This window comes from Pseudorasbora parva, chromosome 1, assembly GCF_024679245.1.
Source record: "Pseudorasbora parva isolate DD20220531a chromosome 1, ASM2467924v1, whole genome shotgun sequence".
In the NCBI taxonomy this organism is placed as follows: domain Eukaryota; kingdom Metazoa; phylum Chordata; class Actinopteri; order Cypriniformes; family Gobionidae; genus Pseudorasbora; species Pseudorasbora parva.
The window spans coordinates 49,335,688-49,353,703 of record NC_090172.1 but is presented as its reverse complement, the minus strand read 5'-3'; the positions used below and the strand labels follow the sequence as shown (position 1 = coordinate 49,353,703).

At 37.4% G+C, this 18,016-nt stretch overlaps 1 protein-coding gene across 1 annotated transcript in view; it reads left to right on the top strand.

The window, feature by feature from the left end:
- Positions 1 to 11,665: 11,665 nt before the first annotated feature.
- Positions 11,666 to 18,016, top strand: part of htr2cl1 (5-hydroxytryptamine (serotonin) receptor 2C, G protein-coupled-like 1) — a 234,385-nt gene continuing 228,034 nt past the window's right edge. Inside the window, exon 1 of the mRNA XM_067444561.1 lies at positions 11,666 to 11,723. The gene's annotated coding sequence lies outside the window, so the exon portion shown is untranslated. The remainder of the gene's footprint in view (positions 11,724 to 18,016) is intronic.

Below are 18,016 nucleotides of genomic sequence, written 5' to 3'. Positions count from 1 at the left end.
AGCTACTTTGTTAATTACTTAAGTTAAAAGGGTTATTTCACCCAAAAATGAATTTTATGTCATTATGACTCACCCTAATGTCGCTCCACACCCGTAAGACCTCCGTTCCTCCGGTCCAGAAAGGGAATACAACATAATCAAAGTAGTCCATATGTGACATCAGTTAGTTAATTAGAATCTCTTGAAGCATCGATAATTATTTTTGTCCAAAAATAACAAAAACTACGACTTTATTCAGCATTGTCTTCTCTTCAGCGTTTGTTTTCAATCCTAAAATAAAGATTCGAATGGTTATAAATCGGCGGATTGAATCATGATACCGATCGTGTGCCAAACTGCTGAAATCACATGACATTGGCGATCCGAATCATGAATTAATATGTAGGCCTGTCACGATAACTAATTTTGCTGGACGATAAATTGGCCAAGAAATGATTGTGATAAACGAGAATATTGTCGTTCTGAGAACATTTTAATCTAAAATAATGATATAATACTAATATAATGGCATAATACTGCAGGTACACCTTTTCAAAGATCAATTGACTTTTATTTCTAAAGACTATTGGAAAGCATTATATCCACTGCATCTGTTAACAAAAATGCACTTGAATAAATTCCAAAAACAAAAAATAAAATGGATGAAAACTGCAATACAGGATTGTGTTTAGGTGCATATTAGGGGTGGCACAGTTCACAAAACCCATGGTTCAGCTCGTATCATGGTTTTCGCTTCTGTACGGTTGTTGTTGTTGTTTTTCCTTTTAATCGTTAACACTCAAGAAATTTACTTCAGCGTTTGATATATAGCCTTATTATCCACAATTTGAGAATGTGTATTGCTATCTCTACAGTAACTTATGCGCCTTTTTAGCACAAAGATTGAACTGAAGAATTAACTTGCATTTACCAAACTACCAACTTCAATGTAGCTTTAAGGCTTGTTTATACTCGATGCGTCCGCACGAGCGCGAGGGTGTGTGCGGGAAAAATGACATCAACGCGGAGTGGGCGAGACCCCATTAAAGCTTTGTTTATACTTTCGCCTGGCTCCAAAACGCGAGCCTCCGCTGTCTGCGCGTACTCCTCCCCAAACGGATGAGGGGTTTATACTTGACGCGCTCGCCGTTGTGCTATTCTTTGAAACGACAGAGGGTGACTCAGTAATTGTTCTATAAACCATCAGTAAAAAGCGTTGAGAAGAAGTGGGCTAATGTACACCTATGATGTACACAGGTGATGCTATTTATTTTAGTATACTTCACCAAAAACCACACTACAAAAGAATTGTGTAAAACTCAGTAAACCTTGAAATCATTACTTGTGACATGAGAACAAAATATATGCACACATGTATACAACTAAATCATGTCTCCTCACCCAGTCTGCGCGTCAAGTATAAACCTCCCCCAAACAAGCATGCAAATGGAAATTATTGCGGCCGGTAAAATGATCTAGCTCATTTAATCGTGCAATTCATTGATTTATTGACTATTGCGACAGGCCTATAAATATGCTGATTCATAACCATTCGAATCTTTATTTGAGGATTGAAAACAAACCCGGAAGCGAAGACAATGCTGAATAAAGTCGTAGTTTTTGTTATTTTTGGACCAAAATGTATTTTTGATGCTTCAAGATATTCAAATTAACTAACTGATGTCACATATGCTCTACTTTGATGATGTTTTTATTCCCTTTCTAGACATAGACAGTATAGTGTGCATACACTTGGATACGCTCTCGGACTAAATATAAAATATCTTAAACTGTGTTCAGAAGATGAACAAAGGTCTTAAGGGTGTGGAAAGACATAAGGGTGAGTCATAATGACATCAATTTCATTTTTGGGTGAACTAACCCTTTAAGACATGTTAGTAGTAATTTTATAAATAATGCAATGGAACTGGAAAGTATGAAACTATATGTATATGAAGATTTTGATGTTGATTGATTGTGATTAGTAATAAACAGGGTACCTCAGGGATGGCATATTTTTGTAGGCCAACCTAGTTCGGCACGACACTAGGCAAACAAACAAAATGCAAACAAACAAAAATCAATTACATTTTTTTCCATTAAATTTTGGATAGCAGCAGAAAATGAGCTCTGTGGCCAACAAAAGTTTATGATTCTTCCCCATGGCAGCTGGTGGGTTTGTAAAATAGAGTAGGCACACAAAATTTTAGGCACGTTTTTAAACTGCTCGTACATACAGTAAGACAATATAAGTATATAATTTTACTCATATAGCCTATCACTAAAAATAAAAAAATCCACCCTTCTGTCTTTTAAATGTCTGTGTTAAGCCATTTAGTTCAGCGGATTGCTGTAGCCTGTATCTTCGCTTAGCCTATAGATAGGGGTCTTCCTTTATTTTTAATTTGCATAGTACATAGCGATGTACATAGTTGGTACATCAGTTCAAAGTCAACTAATGTCACGTAATATACATCTCTTAGATGATTTTGTTGATATACCAAGAGAGGCTAGCCTCCTCTGCCATGTTACTTTTCTCAACACCCCTAATCGCTGAAAGTGAAACATTCAATGGTTGAATATTTCATTTTAATGGAAGAGACGGAGGCACAAGTCTCCAGCTATGGATTTACCTCCCCCCTTCTATATCTCATCAGACTGCCGTTTTGCAGATTTCCGCACATTCGAGGAAGAGCGCAGTGGTTGTACTTACATAGGTGAAATTACGAACAACAAATACACATTCGGAGAATGAGAAATGTAGTAACATTTAAATCGTCCGTCTCCAATTTTCAGCTCAACATTTTGGGTAGGCTGTGCCTCCCATGCCTCCACTGACGAGCCGCCACTGATTCTTACATTTGCTCATCATCAAAAATAAACACAATTTTAATGAATTTTATAGTCTAAATACAATCGTATTAAAAAGTAAATAACAAAAGTAAAAAGCTAAAGTTAGGGTATAAATAACTATACCATCACATTATTTCAGTATCACCACCACTATGCTATGTTAACTCTTTCAATCTTAATTTAAAATCTAGTTAGAAAAGTTTACTAAATCATGAATATAAAAACAAGAAGGCTGTAAAAGTGCACTAGAGGGTAAATGAGTTTTCTTGTTTAATATGATGGTGTTTATTGTCCGATAACTTCTTCCTATTTAACCACTTGTCAGCAACCGCTTTTTTCAAGAAGCATAGAAACTTAAAAAAAATCATGAGTGCGTTATTACTGATGTATTTTATGTTGTAGAATAAAACGAATAAAAAAATATCTCGAGCATGTGTTAACCACAGAACTTATTTAAAAAAAACAAAAAACAAAAAAAAACAACCAAACATGGATTATAGGACTAGATCTCAGAACAGAAGTGCAAACCCATTTCCAGCAGAAGGTGTGACTCGATTGGACTGACCATATTTAGACATGTGTTTCGGTCCCAGCATTTTAGAAGCTGTGTTTTAAGTTACAATAATGATACAGCAGACATATCAAAAGTTTCTGCTTTTCTGGAAGTTATGTTCAATATAGTCTTATAGGACTATATAGGAGGTATGACAAGCCAAAGTAAGTGATGTCACAGTTCCTGTTCTGTCTCTTTTAAAAGCATTCAGTGTGTTCTTCTGACTTTTTTTCTTTGTCATTTGACATTTGATGTTATTGATCTATAATTGTGTAGTAGCCTAATGTCTACAGTGTCTGTACAGGGCTTAATAAAACAATGACAGGCTGCATGATTTAGAAAGATTACTGTAATTATACAAGTTACCATGGGAATAATTTTGAAAACACACAATTATGATTCAGACAATTGATTATTATGAAAAATACAATTAGCCTGTTTAGTGGTGATGAAGGAAGAAAAGAATGGGGGGGGGGGGGGAACAAAACAAATGATATATGTTACTCCAATAATTGGATAATTGTTGTGCATTATTTAGAACATTATGCAGACTCTGTGTCCCTCTTTTTCTCCATCCTTCTTTCTATTTCCATTTGCAAATTTGTTGACAAGGGTGGCAAGGCCGTTTCTTTATCTGGCAGTTTCAGTGATTCTCCGTCTTTCTTATACAAGTAAACATGACGGGGAAACTTAGAATGTGTGTGCAGTCCTCAAAGGAGATGAAGTTTGTTTCGAGCACTTAGATGGTTTATTTAGTTGGGCAGAGAATAATGCAAATATTAAATATTAAACATAATAAATATAAAATAAACTTACCCCAAAATCATTTTGCGGAAGACTTCTCGTGTCGCACAGGGATGATCTATAGCTGATGGGGGCAGCAGAGAGGCTAATGCTGTTGTAATTGTTTAGAAATCATTTTTTCTATATGTTGCTTGTTGTATACTATAATAAATGTTGGTAACAATTTAGTTTGGGGAACACATATTCACTATTAACAACGACTTTTATTAATAGTTAGTAAGGTAGTTTTTGTAGCATTTAAGTTTAGGTATTGGGTAGGATTAAGGGATGTAGAATAAGGTCATGCAGAATAAGGCATTAATATGTGCTTTATAAGTACTAATAAACAGCCAATATCCTAGTAATATGCATGTTGAATTTACTGCTCATAATAGTTAAAGGGGTACTTCAGCGCTGGGAAGATGAATCTGTATTTATACTGGGTCATCAATGCAGTAGAAATGTGAAATTATTTTTGAATTTAGTGCCTTCTAGACTGAGAAAAGACAAAAAAATTATTTTTGTCTCACGAGGATGAAAGACTACAATTCCCAGAATGCTTTGCTACCCTGTGAGGGCATTCCCAAATCCACTGCTACTGGATTACTGTGACTGAGTTAGAGAAGACACTGCAATTAAAAACTGAACGTGTCTGTTCAATATAATGAGTGAGTCACCGCGTGAGTATCACAGCACTGAGCACTGACTGCAGGAGTGATGAGAGCTGAGGTAATCGCGACTACACTCGCGGCATACATTCACAACGCGAGTTCAGTCTGGCGGGTTTCAGTTCGTGCCTTTGCAAGCTTAACTTTCATAGAAATTAATTTGAGAAGTTAAAAGACTTACATTGCTCACCATAGCTCCGTTTAAATGAGTGCCTGTAGCTGCGACCTGAGCTGAGCTCTGAGTGTAATCTTTTCTAGAGGAATTTTTCTAGAAATAAAATGCATAAATCTCTTGTCTCAGGGGGATATAAGGGGGGAAAGCACAATCATTTGAATATGCTAATCGCTGAAGTAACCCTTTAAAGGACAACTCTGGGGAATTTTAAAGTTTATCTTGATCATTATATCTTTGTGAGTACAGTCTATAGAAAAAAAAAAACCGAACCGGATTGGTCCTTGCAACACGGTTACAGTTAATGCCCAGAGCCCCCACTCAGCTAAAATGTCAGCTATAGGGGCATAAACGTAAAGGGAGTCTTTGTGTCTCTTAACAGACACAAAATGCAATTAAAATGTCTGTCCAACATGAACAGGGCCCTTACATGACAACGAGATGCATTTAGCCACTTAGCCATTGTTTAAATTCACCTAAATAGTGTTTTAGCCGGCCAGCTGTATCTCACGGTGAAGTTCCGTGAAACCAGAAAAAAGGCAATGCAAAGCCAGTTGCATATGCATTTGTAGGACTTTCCCTTTCAGACGCAAAATGTTTGAGAGGAGAGTATTTAAAAGAATCATGCAAGGTGATTTACTAAGGTTTTACTAAGTAGTTCTTAACCCGCGAGTCTTCGAGTCGTTCAATGTCAAAGTCAAAAGATTTGTTCATAAAATACGGCTGTATGCTGCAGTTCTGCTGTGGCTTTCATTGGACCCATCATTTTGTTGCAAAATAGAGCAAATATTAACAGGACTGTGCTTAAAAGGAACATAACTTAATATTACCCTTTTGTTTGTTGAACTGTTGTATAAAATCGATGTCACGTTTGCATTCCTGTTCATATGTCAACAACCTCACAAATCCCAGTTTGGGAACCACTGTTCTATGGCATTGCTGAGAAAAACAACTTTATATCGTGATCATCCCATTGCATTTATTGCTCAGATGATTAGCTCAAAATTTCAAAGATGCAAGTGAGAGATGAAAGTGAATGTTAATGTTTAGCGAAACATAAATTAATTGGTGCACTTTAAAATCATTTTTAGCCAGTCAGATTTTCATGCTGTCTCTGTGTTTAACAGTCTTTATGGAGCTAGAATCAAAGCGTCTGTTTCGCTATTGGAATAAGCAAGGAGTCAGCGAGTCAAAGCTCAAATGGAGAGCTACGAGTACAAGACTTTGAAGGTCAAATCCCTCTGCCTTAATTTGTCAGAGTGGAGTCATTGCCCTCTTATATACCACAAATACACACTTGCACTCAGAGCAGGGTAGTCTTATAATATGGCCCGTTTAGCCCTGGTTTTCCTTCCCCCCTTTCAAAACTCTTTCATTAATGCATGTCTCAGGTGGCCCTGAATGAAAGCGAGGATCTCTAAAATCTTTCACCCTGGGGAATGAAAGAGCATGAAGGCAGAAGGAACGCTCTGTTAAAGTTTTACAACAGGACTGAAGGTAGGCCACCGGGTGGTGTTCCGCATGTTTCTTTTGTTAAAGAGATGGATAGATAAAAATACTTCACTCATTCAATCTCAAACACTCTGGCCTCCGGGTTCAGTCGTCATATAAAGTTTTAAGATTAAAATGATGATGGATTAACTGATGTATTTTAAAGGATAGTAGCAGGGTGATGATTTTGCAATTTAATACTTATCTATTTAATACTAATCTATAACTAATCTATAATATCAATTGCAACTGGGTCAGATTACTGTAATTAATTTTGCTTTAAATAAGAGGTTTTGTCAGTTTTGAGCATCTCAGTTCATCTTCCTAATCTGCAGATGCTACCATTCTTTTAGATATTAGTTTTTTTATAATAATTGACTGAATTATTATTATGAATACATAATCTATATCTGGATATTTATCCACAGCTCTGGAAAACATTAAGAGAGCACTTAACATAGATTTTTAAAGTCTCTTAATTTTTTCCAGAGCTGTATATCTTATATATATTTAGGCATGTATTTGTCAAATTCTTGTGAAATGGATGACTTCTACTTTTTCCAATATATTCCGATGTGCTTTTTAAAGTATATTTTAAAGAAATATTTTCAGCATCAATCAGCCTGTAATTCTAAGCAGAATAAACTTTAAACTTCAAATAAATCAAGTCGAAGTGAAATTGCAAATCCACGGATGCATGTCCTCACTTGATTTATTCCTGTTAGTTCAAAGTCAAGTAAAAGGCTTTCAACAGGAAATTCATCCACACTAATCGGTAGGACTTTTGGTATATCCTATATATATATTTTTATTCCTCCACTCCTCCTTCTTACATTAAATTCAATGAAATCCCCATCACCAATCGTAAAACTGTATCTGTATGATGTCCATCTAAGCCGGCAGATTTGCAGTATATAAACAAGCAATTCAAGATGTTGGAGAGGAGGCAGTACATTGGTTATACCAAATCGACATTCAGATTATAGTTTTCAGACTAAAATAACCATAATCAAAAAGTGAACTGCTGCCAGTCAGATTTCACTTTTCAGTCCCTCATGAGTATCCAAACATTTTAATATAAGCTCTTTGCTTTGGTAACTGCAAAATAAGCTCTTGTAAAAAGGGTGAGCTGTTTAAAGTTTCAACTAATTTGAATTATTGTGCTTTCACCACAACACTTGCAGATTCTCTTGCAGTAGCAAATGGCTGTGTGGTTCAGTTAAAGGAGTACTTCAGCGCTGGGAAGATGAATCTGTATTTAAACTGGGTCATTAATGTAGTAGAAATGTGAAATAATTTTTTAATTTAGTGCTTTCTAGACTGAGAAAAGACAGAAAACGTATTTTTGTCTCATGGGGATGAAAGACAACAATTCCCAGAATGCTTCGCTGCCCCAAGAGGCTACTAGATTACTGAATCACTGATCACTCCCACCGCAACCGCGATCATTTTTATAAAATCAGTTCAGTTAGAGAACAGACACTACAATTAAAAACTGAACGTGTGTGTTCAATATGTGATTTAGACGCTGAGAGAGTCTCGCAGCCCAAAACACTGCAGGAGTTATATATTGAGAATGAGGACATACGTCATGGTAGCACGCGGTCAACATTGGGCGGTGTTTGGGCCCGTCCACCATTTTGGGATCCAACGCTATCGGTTGCCAGGGGCAACACTGTAAGAGCGACACAGAGATCGGAGCAGGAAAGACGGCTCGAGGAATTATCAGGTCATTTAAACTGAGAAATTTTAAAATGGAAAATAAAAAGAAATGATTAACTACAGGGATAAATTGCTACCAGCGCCAGGCAGAGGTATTTAGAGGAGCTGGATGATATCAAAAACGTCAATCCATACGAGCTGCCTGCAGCAGAATGGAACAGAGACCTAACGTTAGACGCTTTAACTTACTACCTTGCACGTTCCTGAAATGTTTCTATATATTTTTTGCGCATTCTGAATAATAAATAAATATATCTCCACACTATCCTGCAACAGTCTAGTGCTGGAATCGGACCTTCTCCACAATCTTCCTCAGGGTCACCTCTTCTCGTTGTGCAGTGTTTTTTGCCACACTTTTTCCTTCCCATAGACTTCCCATTGAGGTGCCTTGATTGTGGTTTTAAGTAATGAACCAGGCTTTGAGTTTTTAAAAGCCTCAGGAATCTTTTGCAGGTGTTTAGAGTAAATTAGTTGATTCAGATGATTAGGTTAATAGCTCATTTAGAGAACCTTTTCATGATATGCTAATTTTTTGAGATGGGAATTTTGGGTTTTCATGAGCTGTATGCCAAAATCATCAGTATTAAAACAATAAAGACCTGAAATATTTCAGTTGGTGTGCAATGAATCTAAAATATATGAAGGTTTAATTTTTATCATTACATTATAGAAAATAATGAACTTTATCACAATATGCACATTTTTTGAGAAGGACCTGTATATTTATTTTCACTTACACTATTGATACACTGTAAAAATTGTTTTGTAAAAAAACGGTAAATGAATGGCTGCCAAACAAAAAACATAAAATTAAAGTAAAATATCTTAATTCAAATAAAGTACAAAAACAATAATTTTACAGAAATGTACATTAAAAGTTTTAGTGAAAAAACAGTTATTTTACAGATTTTTCCTTGTTTAAATTAAGATATTTTACTTTCATTTTACAGTTTTTGTTTGGCAGCCGTAGCTGCCAGTCATTTACCATTTTTTTATGATTTGTTAGTACAGTGTTAAACTGTTATTCTAGTTTAAAATGAAAAAGCGGTGAAGTAACCCTTTAAGTGGGAGACCGTGCACAAAGGGGGCTGACTGCTCCACTGTATATAGAATATCTTTGTATAAAATGTTATTGATTTTGTATTGAGATTTGTTATAACTGGTGGATGGATTTTGTGGGTTGCTTGTCAACAATTCTCATTTCATTCACTTTATTAGGCTAAGCTAAGCATACTCAAATACTCCATAACTCTGTTTTATTAAACAGGAAAAAAAAAAAAAAATGGGGTAGTGTATGATTTGCATTTTGTTTATTGTTTTTAATCCTTTTTTAGTTCATTCAAGCTGTAGTTAAATATATACTGTACTTGTCAGAAAATTCAATGAAGACATTTTTTTGAATGTTATAATAAATGTGAATGTTAAAGTATTGGCTTATTTGTGCTCCGCTATTCCAGAAAAAAAAGTTTTTGTCATGTTAACTTGTGTTAAAGTTTATTTAACTCAAAATTTTAAGGCAACCGTGTAAAGTTCTTGGGTAATTGTTACAACAAACTATATAAGCTTAGATATTGGTGACTTTGTTTCTTCAGAACACAAATGAAGATTTTTAACTCCAACTGCTGCAGTTTGTCAGTCGTATAATATGTGTGAATGGAAACTATCTATGAGAGCAAAAAAACATGCACAGTCAAATCCATATTAAACCCTGCGGTTCGTGACGACACTAAGATGTCCTAAGACACGGAGCACCGGAAGTGATCTCTCACGCATATCTCTACGCTAGATTGTGTACATTGACCTCAAGTGATCGTGCGCTGAAGGCTATTGGACGTCACATTCAACGTAATAAATTATATAAATATTGTTGGGTTTCTCGATCGTTTTGTGCCTTAGAACATCATTGTGTCGTCACATGCCGCAGGGTTTGATATGGATTTATCTGTGCATATTATTTTGTGTTCATCTGAAGAAACAAAGTCACCTATATCTTGGATGCCCTAGGGGTAAGCAGAAAAACATCACATTTTAATTTTTGGGTGAACTATGCCTTTAAAGGGTTAGTTCACCCAAAAATGAAATTGATATCATTAATGACTCACCCTTATGTCGTTCCACACCCGTAAGACCTCCGTTCATCTTCTGACACAGTTTAAGATATTTTATTTTTATAAGATTTTAGTCCCAGAGCATATGCAGTCAACGCCCACTTTACTGTTCATGTCCAGAAAGGTAATAAAAACATCATCAAAGTAGTCCATATGTGACATCAGTTAGTCGATTAGAATCTCTTAAAGCATCGAAAATACATTTTGGTCCAAAAATATCAAAAACTATGATTTTATTCAGCATTGTCTTCTCTTCCGTGTTCCTTCAATCTTTTTGGGGAAACACAGAAGAGAGGACAATGATGAATAAATTGCTATCCTATTGCATGCATGCTGTGCAGAGGGAGTTTGAAAGACAACCGTTTGTTCCGCCCCTCGGATTGAGCCCTGTCAAATGTGAGTTTCCAGACCAAACATCTTGATGTGGGTCTAGCTTATCAGGCTAATAGAATGGCCCGATGTCAAGACGGTAACGTTAGCTAACAAGCGGTGTTTTTTCTGTTTCATTTGATGTTCCGTGTTTTTGTTTGTTTAAGAGTATTCGTGCCAGTGAGTTGATTTTGTTTCATTTCACCATTTGCCTAAACGATGACACGTGAGTGCAGTAATATCATCAATAAATAGTCAAACTGCCTTTTTGTCTCGCCTGTACTTTTTGCTTGCCCCCTTCCCAACAAACACTTTGAAAGCGAGGTTCGTAACAGTATTGCTTACAGTGCATTATTGTATTTTGTTTGTATCAGTATGTGTGTGTGTGCATGTGTGTGTATACGTGTGTGTGTGCCTGTGCCTGTGTGGTGTTGTTATGGCGACGGCGTGGGGTGTGTTGATCATTAGTCCTGGCCCTGACTGAAAAGGCCCAGACTGAAACCCCGCATCACCTTTGAAACTTTAGTACATAGTACGGTAGTTGTTTGAGAGGTTTTAGTCTGCAGAGTTCTAGAACCTTAAATAACAGGACAAAGTAAGAAATTGTGATTAAACCTGCTGCTTTGAAAACTTCAGGGGAAGTTTATTTCTAAAGCTAAGAAAAACATTTACCTTTAAAATCTTAATGGAGATTTTTTCATATTTGCATGTTCAGAAGTTTTGCTTAGATACTTTTGAGTAAAACTTTGACACACAGCACTTAAGTACAATTTCGCTGTGCATTTTATACCCCTGTTGCTTTTGTAACCACTGAATTTATGCATACCTACCCCACAATATGTTTTCCTGAAGTTTTTTTGAGCATTTAAATAAAGAACAGCGTGGATGTTGAATCCATGCACATGGCTCATTATCTCTGTAGGTCTCTTACAATTTTTCTTTTTCTTTTTCAATTTAAATTCTCCAGGCTTGGGACGACTTCCAATTTCATCGAGGACACATTTGCTCCAGTTGTATCGCCTCAAGTTAGTAGAGCAACAGAAATTATGTGGTGGGTCCTCATGACTAGCAATATTGACCCAGGCTTACAAGAGGCATTCCTTCCTCTTCTTTTTTTCTGCTCATTCTGCGATGAACTCTCTGCAAAGCCTCCATGTTACAGAGACCATGATCAGCTGGAATGAGGTCGCAATTTTTAAAAAAGAGTCTATTAGCTGGATGAGTCCTTTTCTTTTCTTTTTTCCCCCTGATTTTAAATGTTATTGAAACTTAGATTTCAATATTATTTTTAATCTTCAATATTCAATATAGCTTCAAAGTAGTTTCCTCTTCATGGGTTCGACATTTCATTTGTTAACATTAGGCAGTTTTGATTTAGTACATGCTTTTTAATGTTTGATGATCGCGTTTCCACATTATTAATCACTATTAATTTAGCTTCTTCTCCTGTATTTTGATCAGAAGATTCTGTACTAGAAGATGTGTCAGCAGCGCTCCCTACATAATAGCAGTGAAAACCTGGATATCTGGAAAATGTAGTCAGTGGTGGGGAAAGAGTAGATTTTAAGTAAATTACTGTGTACGCTATCAGTGGGCTAGCCTACACAAAAATCCAGATAAGCAGAATTGTGACCCCGTCTGTGAAACCCCGGCTAAAGTCGCAAAATTGAATTATGAGATTTTGATCGTCAAAGTGCCATAGCCATAAAAATGACGAAAATAGGTAATTTGTGTTTATTGCTGTAAATGATACATTAAACCAAGGGGTTTGAGATAAAATACTCAATGTTTAATTCATAACATTATAAATACTGAAATTAGTGATTTTATTGACACTACACTTTATACTTTTGCACAAAAATAATATCGGATGCGGGCTCCCTAAACATCGATTTTAATCATCTCAGGGGGTTTTCATCACAACAAGACCAGCTGATTCGTATGATAGATTGGTTCAGGCACTTATTTTTTTTTTTTACCATTAGGAAGAGAAAGACATTAATATCAATCGGCACAAACGGCAATCAGGTCATCGCGACTTAAGCCGGGTTCAGATGTCTTGTGAGATATTTTCGTGTCATTGCCAATATTTTAATATTTTCTTCTTTGTTTTGTAGCTCAATATTGTGCCAATAATAACCATCTTAATTTAAAGTTATATTAGGCCTGCTATGTCAATATAATACATGTTGTCGATGGTGGAGCGTCAGATTAATGTTTCCCAACCGGAGTGCGCGGAGTGCCGTGTAAAAGGTTTCAGCACGCACTTGCATCGTGGTTCATCCCACAATGACGCATCTTCAATATGGGTTGTAACTTGAAAATAATGCTTTATGTATGTTTCTGTCGATGGATACACATGCTGGCTCCTCAGTTATAAACTACAACAACAGTGATAATAAAAGAAAAACCGGGTCAAACGGTCTCTCTTAGTAAACTTTGTTCAATGCATGTGAGTGCTGCCGTATCTTCGAATATGAATCCTGGGTCTTAAAGGGGCAGTAGCCAAAAAAGATAAGGAATCATTCACTTCTATTGATTTAATAGCTTTTTTAAGTTTAATAAGGATTAATATTTAATTTAAACAGTTAAATATGCAGTAATTTTTCATTTGATTACTTTATTCAATTTATTTACCTAAAAACTAATGTTAGACCTACCTGAGAGGAAAAGCAATATTTTATTATCTTTGCTCAATAGTAATTATTTGTGCTGCTGCTTGTATTTAAGTTATTTGTTCTTTTCTTTATTTTTATTTGACAGAAGCCCTTTTTTCCATGAACATAGCAAATACCGAACCATATACAGAAACCTTGAACCTGAAACTGGGAACATAAAACCTAAAACCGAATCGTGAGCAATCTGTACCATTACACCCCTAGCGTAATGTATGCGAGGGGGAGCCACAAAATTTAGAACATTTTCAAAGGGCGCCATGACTGAAAAAATGTTGGGAAACACTGAATTAATGAATTAAGTTATCTAGGCTATTTGACATGGCAGCACTTAAACAGCTTTTCCGATATTAATCTCGGTGGATTGACCCCCGAATAATGATATAACCGGGTTTATTGAAGAAAGTGCAGGTTGAGGGTACATGATGGTAAATAAATGATGACAGAATTTTCATTTTTGGGTGAACTATCCCTCTTTTTATTTTTACTCCAGTACTGTACTTAATGTAGCCCAGTAAAATAATTTAAGTTAGAGATTTTCTACTGAAATGTAATATATTAATTGTTTTATATGACTTTTTCCATCGATATTTAATTTTATTAATAAAGTTATACAAATAATTTCAATTAATTGACTTGCGAATTGTTGCTACAATCAAGCTCTTGTACCCCCAATTCGTTTGAATGTTTTTGTGCTTTTTGGACATACGCATCAAAATAAATAGGCCTGTTTTACAAAACTTTAAGAATTTTCCCATAAATGTGTCATATATCACTGAAAATGGGAGAATCTCAGCTTTAATGTGTTATATGGCTTAAATTCAGGATAATTATGCATCAAATGTGTTGCAGTTCTAAAAATAAGCTTGTGTTTACATTGGAATTTCTCAAAAACATGATTTTCTGAGCCCGAAATTCAGCAAATCTTTAACAGCCATACTCAGTTAATATTAGAGATATCAAGGTTATATTTTAACAGAATGTTATTTACATTATGTAGGATGATTTTATGTAGAAAACAGTGAATCACAAAAAAATTACTTTAGGAGGGTTTTCATAGACAGGGTCAAAATTAGGAACATATCTGGTTTATATCAATACTCTAATCAATATTTTCAAACAATGTAAGTTTAATAAGACTGTATGTAAAAAAGTATAAGTCAAGTACTTCAGTGAAATTTTAAGTATATTTCTGAGAAGTAGGCTACGTGAAAGTAGACTAAAAGTATACTTTCTTAATTTTAGTTTAAAAGAAGTATACTAATAGAACCCTTGAATAAACTTATTTTTCATAAGGGTTGGATAAATGTGTAAAATCAGTTAAGGGACAAATGGTTTTCTTTTAATCTGATAAGCAAATGCACTCAATGAGAAAAGGAAACCATCTCAAATGACATTTTTTAAAAATTGCACTTATTAAAATGTTAATTAATATTGAAAGTAAGGGTTACTTATTGAGATATGAATGCTCTCTCAAAATAATCCTGTAAAATTGTCAGAAAAACAGCTGTTATAATTAAAAGGAACATTTCTGCTATTGTAGTGGTATGTACTGAAGGCATTAGGGATGATCAGATCAAACTATAACTGTAATAAAATGAGACCTTTTATATAGGAAACTTCTATAGAGGAAATGAATGGATAATAATAGCAATCTGGCAGTGTCAGACTGTGTGTAAACAGACAAACACGCTAACTGAACCACCGTCACAAACAAACTGTAGTCAGGGGGAATTACCAGATGAATTTATCACTGTGACTTTTCCAGAGCCACAATATTACAAGGAATTATTACCACTTTATCTTCATCAGCACCAAAGTCGGCCATGAATGTCAAAGCCAGTTGCAAAGCAATTTCAGAGAGAATGATGCTCATTCCCTCTGGATATTTGCCTTGTCATAGTTAATAAGGACACTTTTTATTCACACTTCCCTACCACCATATTAATAAGGATGACCTTGACCTCACTAAGAGCATATCTCACTGATGGTGAACATTTGGAGGTAGCGTGACTTGGAAAGGGACTCTTATTTTCCACATTAGCACTTCATATTCATGTATAAACATCTCCCCATCCTACTAGTCATCCGCTGTCCACACTTGGCCCTGTGGGTGTTGCTTGTGCATATGGGGTATGACCAACATAAAGATGCTTTATAGAGATAAGCGACAAATAGCAGATCAGAGAGCAGCATGTCTTATGTGTAGCCCCTGTTCTTGTGGAGCAGTAACCAGTACACTGACCTCAGATCTGTGTTAAAGAATCACTTTCAGCTACAATTTGGTGTCTGACAATGTTGTTGACCTTCTATGACCCTCCCGATGCCTGAGGGGGCTTTACAGTGTCTGGCTATGGAAAGCGTGACCTTCATGAATGTCAGCATTGACATCTTTCAATGCTTTAGACGTTTCCATTTGCATAAAATGGCAATGGGATTACATTTTCCATTGTTGTAGGTCTAAGGGAACTTGATTTTGAGTTATACATTATTAAAGTGGCATAAAGCATCTTGAAAAGAATGCTCACAGGATGGTCAGTGCAATATCTTAAAGGTTTTTATTTAATTTTTTATCATTTCATGTTTTAATTCCTTGCACTTAAATGTAATTTCTTTAGGTTTCAGTGAAATTCTTATGCACCGCAGGACCCATCGAGATATATGTGGCAGATTCTCCCACTCCGACACAAAATCTACTAAGGGTACCAGCCTCTCGAGACTGGTTTCGGATGTACTCTCTGCCGTGAGTGCGGCATTCTGAACCAGCGAACCGGCAGGGAACAACTGACCCAACAGCACGGTTTTCCTCCGCAGAGGGCGCAAGCCATCCTCGGATGACTCGGACAGGGTTGGTGGATCGGCCCTGTGAGGGCGCTGTGGTACGCACATGTACCATATTCTGCGGTAAGCACCACCCGGCCGCGGAGGGGATCACCCTCACAGTTCTGGGCCTCCAGGACTTTTTAGATGCAGATCAGTCCTCAGACCAGTCTTACTCTTGGAAGGCCCTCGCTTTCTGCAGCTGTGTGAGGAGCTCATACTTGGCTTCTTGCTGCTCCCTCCCAACAGCAGACGAGACCTGGGCTTATGTGGAAGGAACTGCTTGAGTGTCGCTGACTGTTTTTTTGCCTCCAGGAACCTGTCGGTAACAGTGGTATCGGACCAGGCCTCTCGGAGACAGTGGCGCATCAAGCAAAAAGCTCTTATCTCGTTCCTTAATCTCTGTAAGGTTGAACCACAAATGCCTCTCCGTGGCCACCAGGGCTGCCATAGAGCGGCCAATACATCTGGCCATCTCCTGGAGAGCAAGATCTGCTGTCGATCGGAGCTTGTTAACGACATCGTCTCCGATCTTATGGCTCTCACCCAGGTCTTTCAGCTGGTCAGCCTGGTATGCCTGCACAATTCACATAGTTTGCAGACATTGCAGTACGGTTTGCCCGGTAACGAAGATGTGACTTTGAGTGGCTTAGTGGGCAAAGATGGAGCCTTTATGGCAGATGCAGACTGGGACGAGAGATGGTTCGCGGGCGTCTCTTCGACTGCTTTCATCTGACCATAACCCTGCCTTTTCAACCCTGCAATGTTGCTGTAAACTGATGTCTGCGGGGTGAAAATGCGTGAAGACATGGACCGCTTTCACGATCTCGACACCTCAGTGTGGAGATCTGGGAAAAATGGCAGACTCCTAGCTTGCTCATGATGTTCTTGTAGCCAGTTGATGTGTAATCTGGCTGCTGCTCTGCTGAGCACCTCCATGAGCTCCTCACTCGCATGGGATTGAAGTGGCGATACCTCAACTCCTGCCTCAATGCTACGGACATTAACCTTTTTGGAGAAAGATAACTGCAGCGCCGCGGCCGATCCCCAGGTGGGAGAATCTGCAGCACGGGCTCCTGAACCCAGAGAAGCAGCACTGGATCTGGCGGGTGAAGGCTGAGATAGGGCAGAGTCCATCTCAGACCCCTCTGACAGATCCATCTGCTAACCCCATGACATGAACTGCTGCTGTGCCTCAGCAACAGAGAGGTCCGTTCCATGGGGAGCGCAAGCCAAGACGCCCGGCGGGATCGCAGCACGCGAAGAAGCAGAGCCTCACAGTGCTCGCAGCCGGCACCCTCGAGTGCTGAGTGCGTGTGCTGCTCTCCCAAACAAACAACAGACATCAAGTGTGTATCCCTGCTCGTGATGTAGCGTGAGCAGGGAGGAACGCACTTTCTGAAATGCTGCTCGTTCGCCATAATCTCTCTTAATGTCATTATATATTGTGTGAGTGCAAACAAAAATAATAAAAGTCTGAACTCAGACACAAACACAGAACTGACAGTAGTGTTGTAGTACTCGAGATCGGTCTTGGTCTCGAGACCACTTTTTAAAGGTCTTGGTCTCGTTTCGGTATCGACTGCATTTTTACTCGGTCTCGTCTCGGTCTCGGGCGAAGATGACTCGGGATTTTGTCTCAAGACCGGTCAAGACCACAGCTGAAGGCATATAAAGAGCAGAGAACTCCACCCTGCGTGCACTCTCTCTGTCTTCAAAATAAGCACATAAGCTCTCTCTCATACTTCACATATTAAGCTAAATCAAAAGTTCAGAAAACCGAATCAATGTTGAACGTAGCGCGTTCGGACAACTGTTTTGAA